The sequence below is a fragment of the Ochotona curzoniae genome, unplaced genomic scaffold (genome assembly GCF_017591425.1).
Source record: "Ochotona curzoniae isolate NIBS_2020 unplaced genomic scaffold, NIBS_Ocur_1.0 contig_2210, whole genome shotgun sequence".
NCBI classification, from domain to species: domain Eukaryota; kingdom Metazoa; phylum Chordata; class Mammalia; order Lagomorpha; family Ochotonidae; genus Ochotona; species Ochotona curzoniae.
Genome location: NW_024465369.1, coordinates 39807847 through 39815851, shown reverse-complemented (window position 1 = coordinate 39815851; position 8005 = coordinate 39807847). Strand labels below are relative to the sequence as shown.

Genomic DNA, 8005 nt, shown 5'->3' with positions numbered 1-8005 from the left:
AAAAAAGTTGGAAGGAAGGATGGTGGGTAGGAGAATTTGGCCAGGACAGAAAGTGAGGTGGGAAGTATCACTATATTGTGAAAATGTGAAATTTGTTCACTTTTTATAAATAAAACATTTAAAAAAGAAAATAATATTCTTAAATCTACAGCTTTAATACGAACAGTACAATGTTAATGAATATTTTAAAATATATAGCTACTAAAATAAAATTTTAAACTCTAAAAAAAGTAGAACTGTGTTATTGGGAGTAGATATGTAACCCAGCAGTTAAGATACCTGCATTTCATAACAGAATTACTGCATTCAATTCTTGGCACTGGCACCTGGCCCCAGCATCCAATGCAGAACTCAGAAGGCATTGGGAATAGCTTCAGGGAATGGGTTGTAATGTTCTTGTGGGAGACATGGATTGTATTCCAGATTCTGGCTTTGTCCCAGTCCCACCCTTGTCTGTGTAGGCATTTGGGGAGTGAACCAGCCGATGGGAGCTCTTTGTGTATATCTCATTCTATAAATAAAAAATAAATGCATTTCATAAAATAGAGTCCATACTGGAGTCAGATTACCACTTCCCAGCAGTGTAAATTTGGGAATGCACCCGTTTTCTCTCATGACTGTAGCAATACCTGCCATATAAAGTTATGTGAGGATTAAATTAGGTGATATATGAAGTCTGTAGCATGGTTCCTCTACACTAATTGTTGCCTGTCCTTAATATTTTCATTATTACTGTGCATACAACCTGACAAAGGAAGTATAGCTACAAAGGCATCCTGGTCCAGGATTCAAATGTGATTTCTTTGTTTCCATTTCAAATGTAGTATCATATAATATATTTGTAGATACTTTATGTGGATGAAAACTGAGTTATTAGCTCATTTATTTTTTGTTAATTGACTTTATTTGACTTTACAGAAAAATTCAGCAGAAAGTTGAGAGTTCCCATATACTCTCTGTCCTTCCCCCTCCCCCAATCTCTCTTGCTGGTAACAGCTCATATTGGTGTAATCCACGTATTACAGTTGATGGACTAATATTGATACAGTATTGTGCAATATTGCTCACAAAAGCCCATAGTGTTCACAAGAGACCACTCTATTGTTCATTTCGTGAGTTTTGCCCAATGAAATTCTCACATATCTACCATTATAGCAATACACAGAAAACCCCACTGCTCTGAAATCTTCCTGTGCTCCACCTGTTCATCATTTTTTCTCTATTCCCTAGGAACTGCTGGTCTCTTTACTGTCTTCATAGTAAATGTAATTGGAACCAAGCTGTGCTGTGACCTTTCCAGATGGTCTTCTTTCATTTGGCGATGTGCGTTTAAATCCTTCTGTGATATTTAAAAAATATATATATACACACACACACATATACATTTATCTGAAAAGGCATCGGAGAGATGGAGGGGAGGTCGTGGGAACAGAGTGGGAGAGAAATCTTCCACGTGCTGGTTCATTCCCTTAAATGCCTGCACCAACCAGGGCTTTGTAGTGCCTAAGCCTGAAACCTGGAGCTCCAAACCTGGCCCCTGTGTTTGTGGTAGAGCCCCAAGTACTTGAATCATAATCTGCTTAATTCCCAGATGCTCTGCTAGGAAACTGAATTGGAAATGGAATGACTGCAACTAGAATTATCCCTCTGAAATGGAATGACAAGATCATGAACAACAACTACCTCACTGCACCATTATATCAAGAACCCTTCCTGCTTTGTCTTTTTATTTTTTAGATTCATTTTGTTTTTATTTGAAAGGTAGAGTTAAAGAGAGAAAGAATGACAGAAATATATATATAGAGAGACAGAGAGAGACAGAGAGATATATCTTCCACTGGTGCATTCCCCAAATGGCTGTAATGGCTTAGGCTAAGCCTACCCAAAGACAGGAGCCAAGAACCAGGATCTTCCTCTGAGTTTCCTATGTGAAAGAAGTGGTCTAAAGACTTGCGTTGTCTTCTATCACTTTTCCAGGCCACAAGCAAGGAACTGGATCAGAAGTGGAGCAGTGAGGGTGTGTCCATGTGGGATGCTGGTGCCACAAATAGGGACTTAGCCAACCACAGCACTGTGTCAGATCCCGCTTTGTCTTTGAGGCTAGAGAGCTTGATTCTTTTTGTTGTTGAATAATATTCTGTTGTCTAGCTTTATCATATTTTGTTTCCCATTCACTGTTTAAGGATGTTTTGGTTGTTTCTGTTTTGGCAGTTGTGAGCAAATTTTCTGCAACTGTTTATGTGAAAAATTTTCTTGTTGAAATACATTATCAACCCAGGAGCCTGGTTCCTCAATTCTGGGATAGACTATCTTTGTCTTTCTAACAAGCTGCTAACTAGCTCCCAGAATGGCTATTATGTTTTTGCTTTCCCACCATCAATGAACAAAAATTCCTGTTACTCTACATGTTTGTCAGCATTTGATGTCATTGGTATTTTACCCATTCTATTTGTAGTTGTAACTCTTAGTCATTTCCAAATGACATAAGACAGCGAACATGTTTTCATATGCTTATTTTTCATCTGTGAGCTTTCTTTTGTGAGTTGTATGTTTGTCTCTTGTCCTCTTTCAGTTGAATTCAGATTGTTGAGTTTAAGTTCTTTAGATATATTTGGAAGTGGTTGCTTTTTAAGATACACAGTTTTCAAATATCTTTTCAGTCTGTGGTTGCTCTGTCCAGTTTATTACAGCATTTTTCAGAGTATTTTTTAATTTCAAGGTGTTCTACTATCAGTTTTTTTTTTCTTCATGAATCATGCTTTTGATATTGCACCTAATAACCCATCCTGAATCTAAGAAACCTAGATTTTTCCCCTCTAGTATGTTCCACAAGATTAAAGTTTAGTGTTTTATATTTAGCTTTGCTCTATTTCAAGTTAATTTTTTGTAATGGGTTTGAGGTCAGTGCCTACATTATTATTTTTATATGTGACTGTAAGGTTGTTAGTTTTTTACTCTACTGAGAGGTAACATTTTTGAAAAAATTGGTAGAGATTTATTTTCTATTTTTCTAAAAAGTTTTAATTTGAAAGGCAGTTATATGGAGCAGGAAAGAAAGAAATGTCTTCCATCTGCTGATTCACTCATGAGGTGACTGCAATGGCCAGAGCTAAGCCATTCGGAAGCCAGGAGCCAGGAGCTTCTTCTGAGTCTTCCACATGAGTGCAGGGGCCCAAGTACTTGAGCCACCCTCCACACCTTTTCTAAGCCCTGTGAAGGGAACTGTATCTAAAGTGGAATAGCTGGAACTTGAACCGGTGCCCATATGGGATGGTGACATGACAGACAGAAGCTTAGCCTCATACACCATGGCATCAGCCCAATAATATATTTTAATTACTGAAGACATAGGAGACTGTTTATCTATCTATCTATCTATCTATCTATCTATCTATCTATCTATCTATCTACCTTGCCAGTGAGCAAAGTTTCTCCAACTATGGAAGAGAAGCAATATTATTAGAACATAGAATTATTTGTAAGTGAAGCATTTTGACAGTTTTTGTGTTTTACGGTGATTATGAAAGACTGAAGATGTGAGTGTGATCTAGAGCTGGTGCCTTTCTCAACTAAACGCTCAAAATGTTTGTTCTTTCATAGATTCCATTCCATACTTTGAATTACTGGTTTGGGGAATGCTGGAATTGTTGCCTTTCCTTCCTCTTCTCTGCTCCCCTCTGCCACCTCTCATAACCTTTCTCTTCTTTTTTAAAAATCACTGTACTTGGCTAACAAATGTTAACATTTGCTGACATTATTGATCCTAGGAATAAAAACGTGAGATGATCTCCAAAAATATTTCTAGGCACAGAGCCCAGGAAATCCATAAACCCCATCCATTTCAAATCAGGCAGGTTTGGTGAAATATTTTCAGAAATACAGTTGCCAGTGATAGGATTGCATAGGCCTGTGTAGAGGAAACCTTTTAAAGCTCTTTAAGTGATTTGTATTTTTCAATCCTGAAACTTTTTGCAAGCCAAGAACTATTTCTTATCCAAGTGTTTCCTTTTAGATTCTCTTGGTATATTCTTTCTAGAAGTAATATAGCCACTTACACTCTGGCAGTTTGCTTAGCATTGAGCTGAATTATCTGTAACATATGTTTGACTAAAGACTTGTTTTTAAAACTGTATCTACACATTACTAAAATGACAGGACCAAATTACCACCCATTCATATTAACCCTGAATGTAAATCGCTTAAACTCATCAAACATCATAGATTAGTAGACTGGATTTTTTAAAAAAACAAAACCCCTCTATTTGTTGCCTACAGGAGACACATCTCACCAACAAAGATAAGCAGAAACTATATCTCATAAATTTTGCTTTTTAAAAAAAATTTAGTTTCATCTCTTCAAAACACTTTCTCATTAAATTCTTCACTGACTTACACAGTAGCACCATTTTCTTCAAGAAGGCTCTTGCTTTTCACTTCTTCAGTGGCACATTAGTCATTTAATAGCATGCTAGTTAACTTCATGGCATGTTTAATTTATTCTCTTTTTCTTCCTGTTATTGATCTTGCTTTGTGGCTTTTCATTTAAGCGAATATACAGTAGCTGCGTAATGGAGACTACCATAGCCAATAGCATGTTATTTAACTTCATGGCATTGTAAATTTCTATTTTTCTTCTTGTTGTTGATTTTGTATTGTGGCTTTTCATTCAAGGGGATGTGTAGTAACTGTGTAATGGTGACTGTCATGTCCAGATGTGAGGATACAATGCAATATCCATTTCTACTTCCAGACAAAGATGGACTCCCAATGAAACAGTTAACTATGTTTTGACAATAGGATGCTGGACTTTTTACCATTGTCCATGCCTGCAATGATGGACATATGACTGTCTATGAGCAACTATACTATAGTAATAACATATGGGAACTCAGTGAGAGGAAGGGAGGGAACTTGGGGAGGGATAGGGGAAATCCCAGAGCATATGTAAATGTATCATAAAATGATAATAATAATTTAAAAAGTAAAAATAAAAGGAAAGAAATCAGACCCTGAAAGGGGAGAAGAGGATACTAAGTTCCATAAATATGCCAAACATTTTCTAGTATTGAAATGGTTATTATACTAAAAAAAAACTGTATCTATAAAATATGTGTCCCTGTATGATGTGCATAGTAGCCTTTAAATTTGGTCTCCCCCTCTTTCTTTTTTTCAAATTCCTGGTTTAATAAGGACTTGTTTATTTTGAGGAAAAAAAAGTCCCAACATCAGGCTGTTCACAAAAATAACCTACAATATCAACTTTAGAAAACAAATATTAAGACTATTATACTACTTTTTTTTTTCTAGAGGATGCATTTGACATGCCAACTCTCATTCACAAAAATACATTGTTACAGTTGTGTTGAACAGCCCCACACAGCACTATCATGTGGGGTAGAGCACACACACCTTTAACTCAAAGCTGCTTGCAGGTGCTACTCAGCTAAATGAGATGGCCTTTGCAGTTAGGGAAGCAATTACAGAACCCATGTATGCATGGAAAGACCTATACTCCCTGCATTAACAAGAGATTATTTTGGAGACAGTCGATAAAAACCATACATCCTTTTTTGTTAAGTCAAAGAGGTATCAAAATCAAAAGCAAAAATTGCAGGGCAAGACTTAACTACCAGGAGCATCATAGGAAGTGAAAATGGGACTAGGCACAGGGAAATGAAGTCATGAACACGGGAAAGACAAGGATGGGGCCAACAGTGAGCATGTGCTGAAGATACTAGGGGAGAGGAGCTGGTGAAAATTTTGATCTTAGACAAGTGCCTAGATAAAGAAATAATGGGATAAGATTGTAAGCCCCACTATGTGCTTAAGAGTCATCCTCGCCACTGGCGCTGTCTCTGTCATCCTCTCCTTCCTCAGCCTCTTTTTCATCATCCTTGATCAACTCCAGCTGGCCAACCCCCATCTTCATTATCATCATCATCCAGTAGGTCCCCCTCCTCAGCAGAGTCATCTGCACCCCCCTCAGACTCCATCTTCACATTAGTCTCATCTTTCTTCAGGGAGCTGCTGCTCTGCTCCTCCTCTGAATTATCATTCTTCATCTCTACTGTTTGCTCTGTTTCTTTTCAACTTTTTCCAGGCTTTCCAGAAGAGAATCCACTTTTTGTTTTATTTGGGTCAGCTCCTTCTTAATGGACTAAAGGCCATATCCCTTCAATTTTCCAAATTTGGAAGAAGATCCTTGTGGTCCGCTCTTAGAATTGAAGCCACTTTTCCTCCTTCTTGAGGTGTTTCCTGATACATACTGGTGTTTAGAGGGCACTACAGCCTGAGCAATAAGAGGAGGAGGAGGAACACGTGCTGGGTGACTGTACGTACTGCACCTGTGTGGGAGACCTGGCAGAGGTATGGGCTCTAGGCTTCGGATCGGCTCAGCTCCAGCTTGGAGCCACTTGGGGAGTGAATCATTGGATGGAAGATCTTCCTCTCTGTCTCTCCTCCTCTCTGTATATCTGATTGTACAATGAAAATAAGTAAATCTTTCTTAAAAAATAAGAGGCTAGGAAATTTGGTTTAGCTCAGGTGGTAAAAGATGTATGAAAGTTAATTTAATAACTATGTGTTTTGATTATGCTGTATTTGTATTTTCTATTTTAAAATATTTTAGTAATTATGTATATGTAAATATTTACATGTATGTAAAGCACTGGTTTCCCCACTGTTGGAAATGCATTATTATTTGCTTAGGAAAGCATTCTCTTAGGAAAGTAGTTATCAAGTATTTGAGTTACTGTGGAGTGGTATTTAGCACAGTGGGTAGGATGCCAATGTCCTACATTGTGAGCACTTGACGAACTGAACATTCCAAGTTCTGGCTGCTGACTCCCAACTTTTCACGAGTGCAGGTCTGGGAGAGGTGGTGGTGAGGAATTGAGTTACTGAGTTCTTAGTCCTCAGTGCAAAATCTGGATTGTGTTCCCAGCTCCTGGCTCTGCTGTGAGCCTAGGGGAGTGGATCAGTGGATCTGCCTCTCCCTGACTCCTCTGTGTTACTTCCGTCCATGGTTCCACTCTCTTTGGCAGGTAAATTAGAAATAATAAAAAAGGTTTTAAATAGGTGACTCATTAAGACCACTATATAAATGGGAGAGTGATGCTTCATTCAGTGTCTTGAATGACTTAGGTTTGTGTATGGGACAGAATTCTAATTTCCTGTGGGAAACAGAAAGGGACCATTGTAATTAGACTCAGGTTCCTATTTGCCTCTTTCTCCTCAGCACTTCCAGCGCAGTTTCTTTCTGGTCTTCCTAGCTGTTTGCAGTACCTGGAGCACTCGGATTTTTTTTTTTTTTCACCTGCAATTGTTTGTCACGCCTGTATCTGCATCTTCTTTTTCTTCCATGTTACCATTATATTGTTGGCTGCTTTCCTAACAATAAACAGAATCTGGCATATGGTGGACTGCTGGTACATTGAAGGCAGCTTCAAGACTTCTGTCTAATAGCATACTATATCTTTTTGCACCCCTAAGTAATTATGCATCTCTTTGCTAATTTTTTACATCACTAAGTATAGTGTGAGCTTCCACTGTGTTTTTTTTTTTGAGCTCTGGACTAGAGTAGATAGGACATGGGGAATTGAATGAATTTGAAATTTTGAAGAGATGCAAAAACTAGAGGCTAACTAAATTTGTCTTTGATGTGTTCCCTGAGCATTTTTTGCTCAGAACTCACCTTCCTTGTTGCATTATTTATAGATATAAAAATCAGTTGATATTATTTTTAGAACGTATTTTGTAGGTAGGTGCTAAGCCACAAGAAGAATCCACACAAGTTTAAATAATTTTACTCTGCGAAATTTACAGAGATTTAAAAAACAAAACAAAAACATCCAGTGCATTTTCGTGCCAGATCTGCTGTGTATATTGTGGAAAACTCTTTCACTTACTGATCCATGCTTCAAGTACTTTGACATTGCCTCTTGGGAATCTTCTCCACTGAGCTATCAGTAGATCTCCTTGCTTCACAGAGGTGGATGGGCCCAGG

General features: G+C 37.9%; 1 pseudogene; it reads right to left on the bottom strand.

The window, feature by feature from the left end:
• Positions 1 to 5550: 5550 nt before the first annotated feature.
• LOC121150830 lies at positions 5551 to 7362 on the bottom strand (annotated as a pseudogene).
• Between the last annotated feature and the right edge of the window lie 643 nt (positions 7363 to 8005).